At 38.9% G+C, this 20,244-nt stretch overlaps 1 non-coding gene across 1 annotated transcript; it reads left to right on the top strand.

The window, feature by feature from the left end:
• The first annotated feature begins 11,861 nt into the window (after positions 1 to 11,861).
• TRNAY-GUA (transfer RNA tyrosine (anticodon GUA)) lies at positions 11,862 to 11,945 on the top strand. The gene has a single exon. It is a non-coding gene; the product is annotated as a tRNA-Tyr (tRNA).
• The last annotated feature ends 8,299 nt before the right edge of the window (positions 11,946 to 20,244 follow it).

Raw genomic sequence — 20,244 nt, 5'->3', positions numbered from 1 at the left:
GATTTTCTGCGAATGGTTGAGGGAGTTCCTGATCTGGATGAAGGTAATAGAACCATCAACCGTAGGTACGTCAGAGGCTTAGGACCTGAGTTTAGTGAGTTATAAGAACACATAGGTGAACATTTTGGCACGCTCACTACGATGGCTCGTAGGATCGAGACTGAGCATGAATGGGCGGGCGATCCAGTACGACCCTTCTATTTTAGACGTGAGTACCATCCAGACTACGTCAGCACATCCTCCAGAGTTAGGACTAACCCCTACTTTGTGCAAAGAGGTGGAAGCAACTCAGGTAGAACAGTTAGGGGCCGACACACAGGCGTGGTTATTAGGGAACCTAGCGTTCCACATCAGGCACCTCCAAGTATTAGCGATTTATATGTTTTGAGTATTTGTGTTTATGTGTTTGCATTACTGTGTATATATGTTTGTTGCATTGCATAATAGAATGTCAGTATTAGGATATGGCTATAGAATAACACCTCAGATGGTGAGAACCTATAGGAAGCGATGTTAATAACACGTAACCAATAAGAGAATATACGAACATAATATACAAAAGCAATAATATAATAAACACCATATAATACATTTGTCGTGAACGTAATTCCTATATTACGTTCTAGAACCTGTGAAGGGAAAGATGATTTACTAAAAGGTAATCGATGTAGAACATTGGTACCTGCGTTTGTATATGATATGATATGGTATATGATGTGGTGATTACAGCAGTGGAAAATTTTTGAATTGAATTGAGTTATCGGAGACATGGAGAAAGAAGTGATGTGACAGAAGAATAGTCAGGAAAATGACAAAAAGTGACAGCAATATAAAAAATTTATAATGTATCCAATAACAATAAAGAAAGCCGTTAATAGTCGCAGAGTGTACAACCTAGAGTAAACTTACGATTTTATGAAAATTTTTAAGATTTTTCAAGGTACAATTGTGCTCAGACATCGCATATGATATTGCATAATCACGATAGGAATGCATAAGAAAATGATTTTCAAAATATAGGTCATGCATCATATCTTTACAATGATAAAGAAAGTGCGATTTTGAGCAACTCTTTGGTGATGAGTGGTGTCATCACTCTGAGCTACAATTATATTAATGATTTCAAACGATTTATGAAAAGTGATTTAAAAGAGCTGGTCAGCCAAAGAGTGTTTTGAAATCTTTTGTTTAGTTAGTGAACTCAGATGTGAAACTCTGCGATGAATAATAAAAGACTCTTAATAAATAAGACTAAAATTGTAAAACAAACCCCAATAACAGAATAAAGCCATATAATGATTAATTGCAACAAGGCTAATAAAGCTAAAGGAGAATGTGAATGAGGAGTTATCGCCGGAGAGCATACACAGGTAAAATGCGATGCACTGGCAATATTTAAGGATACAGTATTTATCCTTATGATAGAACAAAGGACGAAATGACAGAGAATCATGTTAGACGAAAGAAACGTAACGAATACATAAGGATGAAAAATGTAATGATTATTCTTATATTGAAATAAGCGACATAGCGATCGAGAGTTATACCGGAAGAGAGATTAAAAGTATGAAGAACAAGAAGATGATACTATAAATGATGAACATGAAGTAATATTTAAAGGATATATAACCTTATCAATACCAGTGTTTGAAGATACATAAATAGAAAGAGGAAGGATACGGACGATGATAAGGTTCGAAGTTGGATAAATCAAAAGAGATAATGATACTAATTGACTGATATTAAGTAAAGTCACTAATATCAGCATTAAGAGTATAGATTGCGTTAATAGAATGGAGAAAAATTAAGTTATGAAACTCTCGTATAAGGAGAAAAGCACACATATAGGTATACGTGTTAGTAAATATCAAAATGATGGAAATTATAAAAGAAAGTATAGTGAAAAAACTCGGATACCCTCAAAATTTAGTAAGATGATTAGAGAAATGAAAAGTTCTAGAGGTACATTAGAAGAGTTATCAGAAAAGAGCGGTAACAGCAAAACTGTTATAAACAGAGGAAAGGCGTAAAAGACAATAAGAAAAGAGCAAGATAATACTTCATTGCTATTGAACAGATAGGAGTGAACTATATCCAAGTGACCATGATGTCATAAGGACAAGAGATGATGTTAGTACAGAGAAATCAAGTTATTTAAAAGGACAATCAGAGTCATGTTATAAGTGCTAAAGAAGCATAAGATGTATAGGACAACAAAATCGAAACTATTCCCTAATTTTGGAATTTATAAGGTTAAGTATAACTTATACATTAGGAATAGTCTGAAACACTTCAAGAAGAAGATGAGAGCCAGGGTAAAGACAAACTAAGAAATGATTGTAGTCAGTGCCAAGAGGATACCTTGAAAAGTGAGAACAATGTTGTGAAGCTATTCGAGAGTAAGAAGAAGAAGTGTAAGATACAAGAGAAAGTTGCTTATACAGTAAGGAGGAATAACGATAAAGAAAGTAAATAAGTTATTAAGGATCTACTGAATCTGTTAAAGATTAAAGGTAAAGATGAAGTTAAGCGAAGGCTAACTAACGATAAGGATTCTTGAAACAGTTAAATGATAAAGAAACATATGAGATTCTTATGAGGTCATCATGAATAGGAAACTGTGACGTAAAGGAAGAATATCGTTGACTAAAAAGTCAATAAGAGATTCGAGGCGAACCTCAAAGGAGCAACTAGAGAGAAGTGAAGAGGATAAGAATATGAGTAGTACTAGCAAACAAAGGCAACTGTACAAGCCATACGACTAAAAGTAACGTGAAATGAAACGTTTAAGACAATGGTAAAGGATGAAGGATCACGACCAACAGAACGACGTGAAAATCACGATAGCTTAAGGAAGCAAAGGAAAGAGAAATGGAGGATAGTGAAAAATGTATCAAGTTAGCTACATTAAGAGAAAGTGAATGTATTAGACATAGTGCAAGTTGAGAAAGATTGGTTAATGAGGAATGAAGTGTCAGACAATGATAGAAAGGAGTGAGAAATGACAAGAACCAGTTAAGAAAGGAAAGTGATAATTACAGACGATAGTAAAGATCATAACTGCAGGTTATAATTACGAGAGAAAATATTCATAGAAATACGCATAAAGTAAGTACGTCATTAAGATGAAAATGGCACGTCGTGACCATTCACGTATAAAGGAGACGAGTAGCAACCCTATGGCTACTAAGAATGAAATGATGAAACGAGAAAACATTAGATTATGATTAGTGACAACTAGGTGGCAATGGTGTAAGGACTATGACATCAAGAATACGTCCAAGAACCATTCTATCTCGGAAAAAGATAACAGATGAGACGAAGGTACCAGTAAGAGAATTCTCAACGACGTAACGGCAAGCAACTATCAAGAGTTGAATAGACAATCGATTAGCAACAAGTATGAAGTTATAGTTGTGCATGGAAAACTAAGAGTTAAGTAAAAGGAAAAGCTGCGATCAAAACGTATTAATGGACGTCAAGGATAAGTAAGATCCCAACAAGATTTATGAAAATTCGAGGATGAATTTTTATAAGGGGGGAAGAATGTAATACCCCAATATAAGTAATTAGCTAATTGGACCACGTGTCCAGTTTGGACTCGCCCGAGAGGCGTTATCGGAAAGTTTTCCGATAAAATAAAGATAAATAAGTTTTAGTAGGTCGATTTTGGAAAAGATAATAGCGAACAATTTAATAATATATTCCAATTCTGAAGTTAGAATTGGAATTAAAAGGAAAAATGTCAAGAAAAGTCCAAAATAAGGTACATGGACCAAAGTGGTAATTTAGCCACTTTGTGTCGAAAGCGGAAATTTTAGATTTTGACGGGAAAGTATTAATATCGAGTTCTATATTAATTATTGGACATAAATAATACGTATAAGTCATAATAAAAGAAGTTAACAGTTTAGCTATGGACTAAATCGTACGATTGAAAAGTTTAAAAGATAAGTGATAATAAACAAAAAGAACAAGGATCAAAGTGGAACTTTAGCCAAGATATATATATAAAGAGAAATATGAAAGAAGAAGAGCAGAGAGAGTTCCAGAGAGAGCGAGAGAAATTCGTTCGATATCGTCGTTTCGCCGCCGTTTCTCCGTTCGACGTCCGATTCGCGTGATTTTTGCGGAAATCTCTTCAGAATCGAGAGCCCTATCGATCCGAAACCTTGTTTCAAGGTAAATTTTGAGAAAGTTTAATTAAAAATCGATAATAAATGGCTGTTTTGAGTTTTATGGTGTATTGGTTTGAATTCGACGTTTTGGAAGTTATTATCGCATTTTAATGAAAACAGAGGAACGGGTTTTGACTAGGGAAGTGTTAGAAGCACGTCGGGATGGTCGAAAACCCCGGAAATCGCATTTCCGGGGCTGTGCACGTGGTGCACGACCGTGCACCACGGGTTCACGAACGTGCACCTGAAGTGCACGAACGTGCACCTGAAGTGCACGAACGTGCACCTGAAGTGCACGAACGTGCACTCTTCATGGTGCACGAACGTGCACTTGGTTGCACGATCGTGCACCCACTGAAGGGCACGCCCGTGCACCCCGACTCGTATCCACGTGTGTATGACGTCTATTCGATCTAGAGATTTGATGTTTCGAGTAAATTGGATTAAAAGACGAACTTTGGACTTTAAGAATCATTAATCTCGAGATTAGTTCGACGTTTTAGATAATTAATAGGGTTAATTCCTAAAAAAATCACGAACTTTACACGAAGTTTCATTTTAATCATGACCTTTAAAAGTTGTCATTTAAAGGCACGAACTTTCAGTTTGTTTCAAATCTATCACCAAAGTAAAATTCGGCGTATTTTATCCGACTAAAAATACATAATCCTACATAATCCAAATGAAAGATAATAAGATTTAATGTCGATTTATAATTTGCGTCTTTTATTATTGGTTTAATGAAGAATTTAGTCAACAAAAATAACTTAAATGATAGATTTGAAACAAACTGAAAGTTCGTGCCTTTAAATGACAACTTTTAAAGGTCTTGATTAAAATGAAATTTCATGTAAAGTTCGTGATTTTTTATGGAATTAACCCTAATTAATAATAATAGAAAACGTCAAGGGCGTTAAGCGATTCTCAATTATGAGAAATGGTATTCGCTAAATCGTCTATGCGACTAAAGTTATCGAATACGTAAATAAGTATAAAAATGAAATTAAACCCTAAAAACTTAGAAGTATTATACGTGTAAAAGCACGAGTTTCACGTCTAACTATTAAACGATTTATCAGACGTGTCAGCAGTGGGGTCAGTAGACGCGGACTAGCGAGAGCGTACTATCAAATCGACCACATCATTACTTGGATAGCGGTCACAGACTTGTGACGCCAGATAAGTATGGTAATCGAAACGATGCGTTAAAGAGACTTGAGACGAAACAAACTAATCTAGCATCACTTTTTAAGCACACTTTGCGTAATATAACCTAACCATGCTTAGGTAATCAGAACGACGCGTTAAAGAGACTTGAGACTGGACATACTAATCTAGAGTCACTTTTCACGCACACTTTGCGTAATATAACCTAACCATGCTTAGGAAATTGGAACGACGCGTTAGAGAGACTTGAGACACGACATCCTAATTTAACGTCACTTTTCAAGCACACTTTGCATAATATAACCTAACCATGGTTGGGTAATCGGAACGACGAGACTTGTGACGCGAGATAAGTGTGGTAATCAAAACAACGCGTTAAAGAGACTTGAGACAAAACAGACTAATCTATTGTAACTTTTTACGCACACTTTGCGTAATATAACCTAACCATGCTTAGGTAATCGGAACGACGCGTTAAAGACATTGGAGACTGGACATAATAATCTAGCGTCACTTTTCAAGCACACTTTGCGTAATATAACCAAACCATTCTTAGGTAATAGGAACGACGCGTTAAAGAGACTTGAGACGCGACATACTTATCTATTGATCCTTTTTACGCACACTTTGCGTACTATAACCTAACCATGCTTAGGTAATCGGAACGACGCGTTAGAGAGACTTGTGACGAGACATAAGCATGGTAATTGAAACGACACGTTAAAGAGACTTGAGAAGCAGCATACTAATCTAGCGTCACTTTTCACGCAAACTTTGCGTATTATAACCTAATCATGCTTAGGTAATAGGAACGACGCATTAAAGAGCCTTGAGACGCGACATACTAATCTAGCGACACTTTTCACTCACACCTTGCGTAATATAACCTAACCATGCTTAGGTAATTGGAACGACGCGTTAAATAGACTTGTGACGCGACATACTAATCTATTGTCATTTTTCACGTACACTCTGCGTAATATAACCTAACCATGCTTATGTAATTGGAACGACGCGTTAAATAGACTTGAGACGCTACATACTAATCTATTGTCATTTTCTACGCACACTTTGCGTAATATAACCTAACCATGCTTAGGTAATCAGAACGACATGTTCGAGAGACTTGTGACGCGACATAAGCATGGTATTCGAAACGACGCGTTAAAGAGACTTGAGACGTGCAATATTAATCTAGCGTCACTTTTTTACGCACGCGTTGCGTAATATAACGTAACTATGCTTAGGAAATCGGAACGACGCGTTAGAGAGACTTGAGACGCTACATGCTAATCTAGTGTCCCTTTTCACGCACGCTTTGCGTAATATAACCTAACCATGCTTAGGTAATCAGAACGACGCGTTAAAGAGACTTGTGACGCGAGATAAGTATAGTAATCGAAACTACGCTTTAAAGAGACTTGAGACGAAAAAAACTAATCTAGCGTCACTTTTTACGCTCACTTTGCGTAATATAAGCTAACCATGCATAGGTAATCGGAACGACGCGTTAAAGAGGCTGGACATACTAATCTAGCGTCACTTTTCACGCACACTTTGCGTAAAATAACCTGACCATTGTTAGGAAAATGGACAACGCGTTAGAGAGACTTGAGACGAGACATACTAATTTAACGTTACTTTTCACGCATTGTTTGCGTAATATAACCTAACTATGCTTAGGTAATCGGAACGACGCGATAAAGAGACTTGTGACGCGAGATAAGTATGGTAATCGGAACGACGCGTTAAAGAGACTTGTGACGCGAGATAAGTATGGTACTCACAACGACTTGTAAAAGAGACTTGAGACGAAACAAAGTAATCTAGCGTCACTTTTTAAGCACACTTTGCGTAATATAACCTAACCATGCTTAGGTAATCGGAACGACGCGTTAAAGAGACTTGAGACTGGACATACTAATCTAGCGTCGCTTTTCACGCACACTTTGCGTAGTATAACCTAACCATGCTTACATAATCGGAAAGACGCGTTAAAGGACTTGAGATGCGAGATACTAATCTAGCGTCCCTTTTCACGCACACTTCATGGAATATAACCTAACCATGCTAAGGTAATCGGAATACGCATTAAAGAGACTTGAGACGCGTCATACTAATCTAGCGTCACTTTTCACGCACACTTTGCGTAAAATAACCTAACCATGCCTAGGTAATCGGAACGACGCGTTAAAAAGACTTGAGATGCTACATACTAATACATTGTCACTTTTCACGCACACTTTGCGTAATATATAATCTAATCATGCTTAGGTAATCAGAACGACGCATTAGAGATACTTCTGACGCGACATAAGCACAGCAATCGAAACGATGCGTTAAAGAGACTTGAAACGCGCCATACTAATCTAGCGTCACTTATTGCGCATGCTTAGGTAATAAGAACGACGCATCATAGAGACTTGAGTAGCGACATATTAATCTAGCGTAACGTTTCACGCACACTATGCGTAATATAATCTAACTATGCTTAGGTAATCGGAACGACGGGTTAATAAGCATGGTAATCAAAACGACGCGTTAAAGAGACTTGAGACGCAAGATACTAATATAACGTCACTTTTCACACAAACATTGCGTAATATAATCTAACCATGCTTAGGTAAACGGAACGACGCGTTAAAGGGCATTGAGATGTGACATACTAATCTAGCGTCACTTTTCACGCACACCTTGCGTAACATAACCAATCCATGGTTAGGTCATCAAAACGACACATTAAAGAGACTTGAGACGCGATATACTAATCTACCGTCACTTTTCAGCACACTTTGCGTAATATAAACTTTCCATGCTTAGGTAATTAGAACGACGTGTTAAAGAGACTTCAGAAGCGATATACTAATATACCGTCAATTTTTTATGCACCCTTTGCGTAATATAACAAAACTATGCTTAGGAAATCGGAACGACGCGTTAGAGAGACTTGAGATGCGACATACTAATCTAGTGTCACTTTTCACGCACACTTTGCATAATATAACCTAACCATGCTTAGGAAATTGGAACGACGCGTTAGAGAGACTTGAGACGCGACATATTAATATAGCGTCACTATTCACGCACTCTTTGTGTAATATAACCTAACCACGCTTAGGTAATCAGAACGACCCGTTAAAGAGACTTGTGACGCGAGATAAGTATAGCAATCGAAGCTACGCGTTAAAGAGACTTGAGACGAAACAAACTAATCTAGCATCACTTTTTACGCTCACTTTGCGTAATATAACCTAACCATGCATAGGTAATCAAAACGACGCGTTAAAGAGACTGGACATACAAATCTAGCGTCACTTTTCACGCACGCTTTGCGTAAAATAACCTAACCACTGTTAGGAAATTGGACAACGCGTTAGAGAGACTTGAGACGAGACATACTAATTTAACGTTACTTTTCACGCACTGTTTGCGTACTATAACCTAACCATGCTTAGGTAATCGAAACGACGCGATAAAGAGACTTGTGACGCGAGATAAGTATGGTAATCGGAACGACGCGTTAAAGAGACTTGTGACGCGAGATAGGTATGGTAATCGGAACGACGCGTTAAAGAGACTTGTGACTCGAGATAAGTATGGTACTCGCAACGACTTGTAAAAGAGACTTGAGACAAAACAAACTAATCTAGCGTCACTTTTTAAGCACACTTTGCGTAATATAACCTAACCATGCTTAGGTAATCGGAACGACGCGTTAAAGAGACTTGAGACTGGACATACTAATCTAGCGTCACTTTTCACGCACACTTTGCGTAATATAACCTAACCATGCTTAGGAAATCGGAACGACGCGTTAGAGAGACTTGTGACGCGACATAAGCATGATAATCGAAACGACGCGTTCAAGAGACTTGAGATGCGCAATATTAATCTAGCGTCACTTTTTACGCACACTTTGCGTAATATAACATAGCCATGCTTAGGAAATCGGAACGACGCGTATGGAGACTTGAGACGCGACATACTAATCTAGTGTCACTGTTCACACACACTTTGCGTAATATAACCTAGCCATGCTTAGGAAATCGGTACGACGGGTTAGAGAGACTTGAGACGCGACGTACTAAACAAACGTTACTTTTCACGCACACATTGCGTAATATAACCTAACCGTACTTAGGTAATCGGAACGACGCGTTAAAGAGACTTGTGACGCGAGATATGTATGGTAAGCGAAACGACGCATTAAAGAGACTGGAGACGAAATATACTAATCTAGCGTCACTTTTTTCACACATAATAGAACCTAACCATGCTTAGGTAATCAGAACAACGCTTTAAAGAGATTTAAGCCTGGACATACTAATCTAGCGTCACTTTTCAGTCACACTTTGCGTAATATAACCTAACCATGCTTATTTAATAGGAACAATGCGATAAAGAGACTTGAAACGCGACATACTAATATATTGATCCTTTTTACGCACACTTTGCGTACAGCCTAACCAAGCTTAGGTAATCGGAACGACGTGTTAAAGAGCCTTGACACGCGACATACTAATCTAGCGTCACTTTTCACGCAAACTTTCCGTATTATAACCTAACCATGCTTAGGTAATCGGAACGACGCATTAAAGAACCTTGAGACGCGACATGCTAATCTAGCATCACTTTTCACGTACACTGCGTAATATAACCTAACCATTCTTAGGTAATAGGAACGACGCGTTAAATAGACTTTAGACGCGACATACTAATCTAATGTCACTTTTCACGCACGCTTCGCATAATTTACCCTAACCATGCTTAGATAATTGGAACAACGCGATAAAGAGAATTGAGATGCGACATACTAATCTAGCGTCATTTTTCACGCCCAGTTTGCGTAATATAACCTAACTATGCTAAGGTAATCGGAACAACGCGTTAGATAGACTTAAGACGCGACATACTAATCTATTGTCATTTTTCACGTACACTCTGCCTAATATAACCTAACCATGCTTAAGTAATTCGAACGATGCGTTAAATAGACTTGAAATGCGACATACTAATCTATTGTCATTTTCAACGCACACTTTGTGTAATATAACCTAACCATGCTAAGGTAATCGGAACTACGTGTTTGAGAGACTTGTGACGCGACATAAGCATGGTAATCGAAACAACGCGTTAAAGAGACTTGAGACGTGCAATATTAATCTAGCGTCACTTTTTACGCACGCATTGCGTAATATAACATAATCATGCGTATGATATCGGAACGACGCGTTAGAGAGACTTGAGACGCGACATACTAATCTAGTGTCACTTTTCGCGGACACTTTGCGTAATATAACCTAACCATGCTTAGGAAATCGGAACGACGCGTTAGAGAGACTTGAGATGCGACATACTAATCTAAAGTCACTTTTCACGCACACTTTGCGTAATATAACCTAACCATGCTTAGGTAATCGGAACGACGCGTTAAAGAGACTTGTGACGCGAGATAAATATAGTAATCGAAACGACGCGTTAAAGAGAATTGAGACAAAACAAACTAATCTAGCCTCACTTTTTACGCACACTTGGCGTAATATAACCTAACCATGCTTAGGTAATCGGAACGACGCGTTAAAGAGACTTGAGACTGGACATACTAATCTAGCGTCACTTTTCACGCACACTTTGCGTAGTATAACCTAACCATACTTAAGTAATCAGAACGACGCGTTAAAGAGACTTGAGACGCGACATACTAAACTATTGCTCCTTTCCACGCACACTTTGCGTACTATATAACCTAACCATGCTTATCTAATCGAAATGACGCGTTAGAGAGACTTGTGACGCAACATAAGCATGGTAATCGAAATGACGCGTTAAAGAGTCTTGAGAGGCAAAATATTAATCTAGCGTCACTTTTTACGCATGCGTTGCGTAATATAGATCCAAGAGCGAATCGGTAATGAAAAGATTCTATTTGTCCCCTAAACCAAATTCTTAAAGTGAAATTAGATAGCTTGTTGATGCCTATCCCTCTTACTAAATCTAAATTTCTCATTTGTTAAATTACTGGTTTAGCGTGAGAGAGAGATATGCCTATTTATTTTAACACGGAGTTAATTAATGTGCTGGAACGAAAGCGAAAGAAAATCGAGTTAACCCGATTTTCTTACTTTTTGGCAGACCCATTGAAAGAATCTTTTGTATTATTTCTATTTGTTCTTCTATTTTCTTTTCGATTATCTATTAATTTATTAATTCTATTTTATTTATTATTCTTAGAATGGATAATAGTGAATATACAAATCACAAAAATCTATCAAATCGTGAAGGGCGGAAAGATTCTTCGACTCTAGTCATACCATTTTGTTATATTGACAATTTCAAAAAACTGTTCATACTATGAGCATAGTATGCCGGCGGTCGGGCAAATACGCCCCCATCGTCTAGTGGTTCAGGACATCTCTCTTTCAAGGAGGCAGCGGGGATTCGACTTCCCCTGGGGGTAGGGTATTACGAAAGGAAGTTGATCATGGATTCTTACTAAGTCTAGAATTGCTTCTTCCTGGGTCGATGCCCGAGTGGTTAATGGGGACGGACTGTAAATTCGTTGGCAACATGTCTACGCTGGTTCAAATCCAGCTCGGCCCAATAATTCACTGATCCGCCATAACCATGCTTAGGAAATGGGAACGACGCGTTAGAGAGACTTGAGATGTGACATACTAATCTAGTGTCACTTTTCACGCACACTTTACGTATTATAACCTAACCATGCTTAGAAAATTGGAACGACGCGTTAGAGAGAATTGAGACGCGACATGCTAATCTAACCTCACTTTTCACGCACACCAATAACCTAACCATGCTTAGGTAATCGGAACGACGCGTTAAAGAGACTTGTGACGCGAGATAAGTATGGTGATCGAAACAACGCGTTAAAGAGACTTGATATGAAACATACTAATCTAGTGTCACTTTTTACGCACACTTTGCGTAATATAACCTAACCATGCTTAGGTAATCGGAACGACGCGTGAAAGAGATTGGAGACTTGACATACTAATCTAGCGTCACTTTTCAAGCACATTTTGCGTAATATAACCTAACCATTCTTAGGTAATAGGAACGACGCGTTAAAGAGACTTGAGTCGCGACATACTTACCTATTGATCCTTTTTACGAACACTTTGCGTACTATAACCTAACCATGCTTAAGTAATCGGAACGACGCGTTAGAGAGACTTGTGACGCGACATAAGCAAGGTAATCAAAACGACGCGTTACGGAGACTTGAGAAGCGACATACTAATCTAGGGTCACTTTTCACGCAAACTTTGCGTAGTATAACCTAATCATGCTTAGGTAATCGGAACGATGCATTAAAGAGCCTTGATACGCGACATGCTAATCTAGCGTCACTTTTCACGCCCACCTTGCGTAATATAACCTAACCATGCTTAGGTATAAGGAACGACGCGTTAAATAGACTTTTGACGCGACATACTAATCTAGTGTCACTTTTCACGCACGCTTTGCCTAATATAACCTCTAACCATTCTTAGATAATCGGAATAACGCGATAAAGAGAATTGAGACGCGACATACTAATCTAGCGTCACTTTCGACGCAAACTATGCGTAATATTATAACCTAACCATGCTTAAGTAATTGGAACGACGCGTTAAATAGACTTGAGATGCTACATACTAATCTATTGTCATTTTCTACGCACACTTTGCGTAATATAACCTAACCATGCTTAGGTAATCAGAACGACATGTTCGAGAGTATTGTGACGCGACATAAGAATGGTAATCGAAACGACACGTTAAAGAGAGTTAGACGTGCAATATTAATCTAGCGTCACTTTTTTACGCACGTGTTGCGTAATATAACATAACTATGCTTAAGAAATCGGAACGACGCGTTAGAGAGACTTGAGACGCGACATACTAATCTAGTGTCACTTTTCACGCACGCTTTGCATAATATAACCTAACCATGCTTAGGTAATTGGAACGACGCGTTAGAGAGACTTGAGACGCGACATACTAATATAGCGTCACTATTCACGCACTCTTTGCGTAATATAACCTAACCATGCTTAGGTCATGCTCCCGGCTGTGTTCGGCAAAGGTGAGGATGAACCTATGCGCCCAAGAGAAACTCTTGAAGAGAGGAAGAAAAAAAAGTAGTCCTTCCGGAATGAGAAAGTATGAAAAATCTTCAATGCTCAGAACGACGCGTTAAAGAGACTTGTGACGCGAGATAAGTATAGTAATTGAAACTACGCGTTAAAGAGACATGAGATGAAAAAAACTAATCTAGCGTCACTTTTTACGCTCACTTTGCGTAATATAACCTAACCATGCATAGGTAATCGGAACGACGCGTTAAAGAGACTGGACATACTAATCTAGCGTCAATTTTCACGCACACCTTGCGTAAAATTACCTAACCATTGTTAGGAAATTGGACAACGCGTTAGAGAGACTTGAGACGAGACATACTAATTTAACGTTACTTTTCAGGCACTGTTTGCGTAATATAACCTAACCATGCTTAGGTAATCGAAACGACGCGATAAAGAGACTTGTGACGCGAGATAAGTATGGTAATCGGAACCACGCGTTACAGAGACTTGTGACGCGAGATAAGTATGGTACTCGCAACGACTTGTAAAAGAGACTTGAGACTAAACAAACTAATCTAGCGTTACTTTTTAAGCACACTTTGCGTAATATAACCTAACCATGCATAGGTAATCGGAACGACGCGTTAAAGAGACTTGAGACTAGACATACTAATCTAGCGTCACTTTTCACGCACACTTTGCGTAATATAACCTAACCATGCTTAGGAAATCGGAACGACGCGTTAGAGAGACTTGTGACGCGACATAAGCATGATAATCGAAACGACGCGTTCAAGAGACTTGAGACGCGCAATATTAATCTCGCGTCACTTTTTACGCACACTTTGCCTATTATAACATAACCATGCTTAGGAAATCGGAACGACGCGTATGGAGACTTGAGACGCGACACACTAATCTAGCGTCACTTCCCACGCACACTATGCGTAATATAAACTAACCATGCTAAGGTAATCGGAACAACGCGTTAGACGCGACATACTAATCTATTGTCATTTTTCACGTACACTCTGCGTAATATAACCTAACCATGCTTATGTAATTGGAACGACGCGTTAAATAGACTTGAGACGCTACATACTAATCTATTGTCATTTTCTACGCACACTTTGCGTAATATAACCTAACCATGCTTAGGTAATCATAACGACATGTTCGAGAGACTTGTGACGCGACATAAGCATGGTAATCGAAACGACGCGTTAAAGAGACTTGAGACGTGCAATATTAATCTAGCGTCACTTTTTTACGCACGCGTTGCGTAATATAACGTAACTAAGCTTAGGAAATCGGAACGACGCGTTAGACAGACTTGAGACGCGACATACTAATCTAGTGTCACTTTTCACGCACGCTTTGCGTAATATAACCTAACCATGCTTAGGTAATCAGAACGACGCGTTAAAGAGACTTGTGACGCGAGATAAGTATAGTAATCGAAACTACGCGTTAAAGAGACTTGAGATGAAAAAAACTAATCTAGCGTCACTTTTTACGCTCACTTTGCGTAATATAACATAACCATGCATAGGTAATCGGAACGACGCGTTAAAGAGACTGGACATACTAATCTAGCGTCACTTTTCACGCACACCTTGCGTAAAATTACCTAACCATTGTTAGGAAATTGGACAACGCGTTAGAGAGACTTGAGACGAGACATACTAATTTAACGTTACTTTTCACGCACTGTTTGCGTAATATAACCTAACAATGCTTAGGTAATCGAAACGACGCGATAAAGAGACTTGTGACGCGAGATAAGTATGGTAATTGGAACCACGCGTTAAAGAGACTTGTGACGCGAGATATGTATGGTACTCGCAACGACTTGTAAAAGAGACTTGAGACTAAACAAACTAATCTAGCGTTACTTTTTAAGCACACTTTGCGTAATATAACCTAACCATGCTTAGGTAATCGGAACGACGCGTTAAAGATACTTGAGACTGGACATACTAATCTAGCGTCGCTTTTCACGCACACTTTGCGTAATATAACCTAACCATGCCTAGGTAGTCGGAAAGAGGCGATAAAGAGACTTGAGACGCGACATACTAATCTAGCGTAACTTTTCACGCACACTTTGAATAATATAACCTAACCATGCTTAGGTAATCAGAACAACACGTTAAAGAGAATTAAGACGCAACATACTAATCTAGCGTAACTTTTCACGCACATTTCGCATAATATAACCTAAGCATGCTTTGATAATCAGAACGACGCGTTAAATAGACTTAAGACGCGACATACTAATCTAGCGTCACATTTCACGTACACTTTCTGTAAAGTAACCTAACCATGCTCAGGTAATTGGTACAACGCGTTAAAGAGAATTGAGATGCGACATACTAATCTAGCGTCGCTTTCCATGCACTCTTTGCGTAATATAACCTAACCATGCTTAGGTAATCGGAATAAAGCGTTAAATAGACTTGAGACGCGACATACTAATGTTTGTTACTTTTCACGCACACTTTTCGTGAAGTAACCTAACCATCCTTAGTTAATCGGTACAATGCGTTAAAGAGACTTGAGACACGACATACAAATGTACCATCATTTTTCACGCACACTTTTCGTAAATAACCTAACCATGCTTAGATAATTGGAACGACGCGTTAAAGATACTTCAGAGACGACATACTAATATGGCGTCACTTTTCACGCAAACTTTGCGTACTATAACCTAACCATGCTTAGGAAATCGGAACGACGCATTAAAGAGACTTGAGTAGCGACACATTAATCTAGCATCACTTTTCACGCACACTTTGCGTAGTATAACCTAACCATGCTTACATAATCGGAAAGACGCGTTAAAGGACTTGAGATGCGACATACTAATCTAGCGTCCCTTTTCACGCACACTTCACGTAATATAACCTAACCATGCTAAGGTAATCGGAATACGCATTAAAGAGACTTGAGACGCGTCATGCTAATCTAGTGTCACTTTTCACGCACACTTCGCGTAAAATAACGTAACCATGCCTAGGTAATCGGAACGACGCGAAAAAAGACTTGAGATGCTACATACTAATACATTGTCACTTTTCACGCACACTTTGCGTAATATATAATCTAATCATGCTTAGGTAATCAGAACGACGCGTTAGAGATACTTGTGACGCGACATAAGCACAGTAATCGAAACGATGCGTTAAAGAGACTTGAAACGCGCCATACTAATCTAGCGTCACTTATTGCGCATGCTTAGGTAATTAGAACGACGCATCATAGAGACTTGAGTAGCGACATATTAATCTAGCGTAACGTTTCACGCACACTATGCGTAATATAATCTAACTATGATTAGGTAATCGGAACGACGGGTTAATAAGCATGGTAATCAAAACGACGTGTTAAAGAGACTTGAGACGCAAGATACCAATATAGCGTCACTTTTCACACAAACATTGCGTAATATAATCTAACCATGCTTAGGTAAACGGAACGACGCGTTAAAGGGCATTGAGATGTGACATACTAATCTAGCGTCACTTTTCACGCACACCTTGCGTAACATAACCAATCCATGGTAAGGTCATCAAAACGACACATTAAAGAGACTTGAGACGCGATGTACTAATCTACCGTCACTTTTCAGCACACTTTGCGTAATATAAGCTTTCCATGCTTAGGTAATTGGAACGACGTGTTAAAGAGACTTCAGAAGCGATATACTAATCTACCGTCACTTTTTTATGCACCCTTTGCGTAATATAACATAACTATGCTTAAGAAATCGTAACGACGCGTTAGAGAGACTTGAGATGCGACATACTAATCTAGTGTCACTTTTCACGCACGCTTTGCATAATATAACCTAATCATGCTTAGGAAATTGGAACGACGCGTTAGAAAGACTTGAGACGCGACATACTAATATAGCGTCACTATTCACGCACTCTTTGTGTAATATAACCTAACCATGCTTAGGTAATACGAACGACCCGTTAAAGAGACTTGTGACGCGAGATAAGTATAGTAATCGAAGCTACGCGTTAAAGAGACTTGAGACGAAACAAACTAATTTAGCATCACTTTTTACGCTCACTTTGTGTATTATAACCTAACCATGCAAAGGTAATCGGAACGACGCGTTAAGGAGACTGGACATACTAATCTAGCGTCACTTTTCACGCACGCTTTGCGTGAAATAACCTAACCACTGTTAGGAAATTGGACAACGCGTTAGAGAGACTTGAGACGAGACATACTAATTTAACGTTACTTTTCACGCACTGTTTGCGTACTATAACCTAACCATGCTTAGGTAATCGAAACGACGCGATAAAAAGACTTGTGACGCGAGATAAGTATGGTAATCGGAACGACGCGTTAAAGAGACTTGTGACACGAGATAGGTATGGTAATCGGAACGACGCGTTAAAGAGACTTGTGACGCGAGATAAGTATGGTACTCGCAACGACTTGTAAAAGAGACTTGAGACAAAACAAACTAATCTACCGTCACTTTTTAAGCACACTTTGCGTAATATAACCTAACCATGCTTAGGTAATCGGAACGACGCGTTAAAGAGACTTGAGACTGGACATACTAATCTAGCGTCACTTTTCACGCACACTTTGCGTAATATAACCTAACCATGCTTAGGAAATCGGAACGACGCGTTAGAGAGACTTGTGACGAGACATAAGCATGATAATCGAAACGACGCGTTCAAGAGACTTGAGACGCGCAATATTAATCTAGCGTCACTTTTTACGCACACTTTGCGTAATATAACATAACCATGCTTAGGAAATCGGAACGACGCGTATGGAGACTTGAGACGCGACATACTAATCTAGTGTCACTGTTTACACACACTTTGCGTAATATAACCTAGCCATGCTTAGGAAATCGGTACGACGCGTTAGAGAGACTTGAGACACGACATACTAAACAAACGTCACTTTTCACGCACACATTGCGTAATATAACCTAACCGTGCTTAGGTAATCGGAACGACGCGTTAAAGAGACTTGTGACGCGAGATATGTATGGTAAGCGAAACGACGCATTAAAGAGACTGGAGACGAAACATACTAATCTAGCGTCACTTTTTTCACACATAATAGAACCTAACCATGCTTAGGTAATCAGAACAACGCTTTAAAGAGATTTAAGCCTGGACATACTAATCTAGCGTCACTTTTCACGCACACTTTGCGTAATATAACCTAACCATGCTTATTTAATAGGAACAATGCGATAAAGAGACTTGAGACGCGACATACTAATATATTGATCCTTTTTACGCACACTTTGCGTACAGCCTAACCAAGCTTAGGTAATCGGAACGACGTGTTAAAGAGCCTTGACACGCGACATACTAATCTAGCGTCACTTTTCACGCAAACTTTCCGTATTATAACCTAACCATGCTTAGGTAATCGGAACGACGCATTAAAGAACCTTGAGACGCGACATGCAAATCTAGCGTCACTTTTCACGTACACTGCGTAATATAACCTAACCATTCTTAGGTAATAGGAACGACGCGTTAAATAGACTTTAGACGCGACATACTAATCTAATGTCACTTTTCACGCACGCTTTGCATAATATACCCAAACCATGCTTGGATAATTGGAACAACGCGATAAAGAGAATTGAGATGCGACATACTAATCTAGCGTCATTTTTCACGCACAGTTTGCGTAATATAACCTAACTATGCTAAGGTAATCGGAACAACGCGTTAGATAGACTTAAGACGCGACATACTAATCTATTGTCATTTTTCTCGTACAGTCTGCCTAATATAACCTAACCATGCTTAAGTAATTCGAACGATGCATTAAATAGACTTGAAATGCGACATACTAATCTATTGTCATTTTCAACGCACACTTTGTGTAATATAACCTAACCATGCTAAGGTAATCGGAACTACGTGTTCGAGAGACTTGTGACGCGACATAAGCATGGTAATCGAAACAACGCGTTAAAGAGACTTGAGACGCGCAATATTAATCTAGCGTCACTTTTTATGCACGCATTGCGTAATATAACATAATCATGCTTATGATATCGGAACGACGCGTTAGAGAGACTTGAGATGCGACATACTAATCTAGTGTCATTTTTCGCGGACACTTTGCGTAATATAACCTAACCATGCTTAGGAAATCGGAACGACGCGTTAGAGAGACTTGAGATGCGACATACTAATATAAAGTCACTTTTCACACACACTTTGCGTAATATAACCTAACCATGCTTAGGTAATCGGAACGACGCGTTAAAGAGACTTGTGACGCGAGATAAATATAGTAATCGAAACGACGCGTTAAAGAGAATTGAGACAAAACAAACTAATCTAGCCTCACTTTTTACGCACACTTTGCGTAATATAACCTAACCATGCTTAGGTAATCGGAACGACGCGTTAAAGAGACTTGAGACTGGACATACTAATCTAGCGTCACTTTTCACGCACACTTTGCGTAATATAACCTAACCATACTTAAGTAATTAGAACGACGCGTCAAAGAGACTTGAGACGCGACATACTAAACTATTGCTCCTTTCCACGCACACTTTGCTTACTATAACCTAACCATGCTTATCTAATCGAAATGACGCGTTAGAGAGACTTGTGACGCAACATAAGAAATGACGCGTTACAGAGACTTGAGAGGCAAAATATTAATCTAGCGTCACTTTTTACGCATGCGTTGTGTAATATAACATAACCATGCTTAGGAAATGGGAACGACGCGTTAGAGAGACTTGAGACGTGACATACTAATCTAGTGTCACTTTTCACGAACACT

The sequence above is a fragment of the Mercurialis annua genome, linkage group LG3 (genome assembly GCF_937616625.2).
Source record: "Mercurialis annua linkage group LG3, ddMerAnnu1.2, whole genome shotgun sequence".
In the NCBI taxonomy this organism is placed as follows: Eukaryota; Viridiplantae; Streptophyta; class Magnoliopsida; order Malpighiales; family Euphorbiaceae; genus Mercurialis; species Mercurialis annua.
Note: the sequence above shows the minus strand (reverse complement) of the source record. Positions and strands in the feature narration are given on the sequence as shown.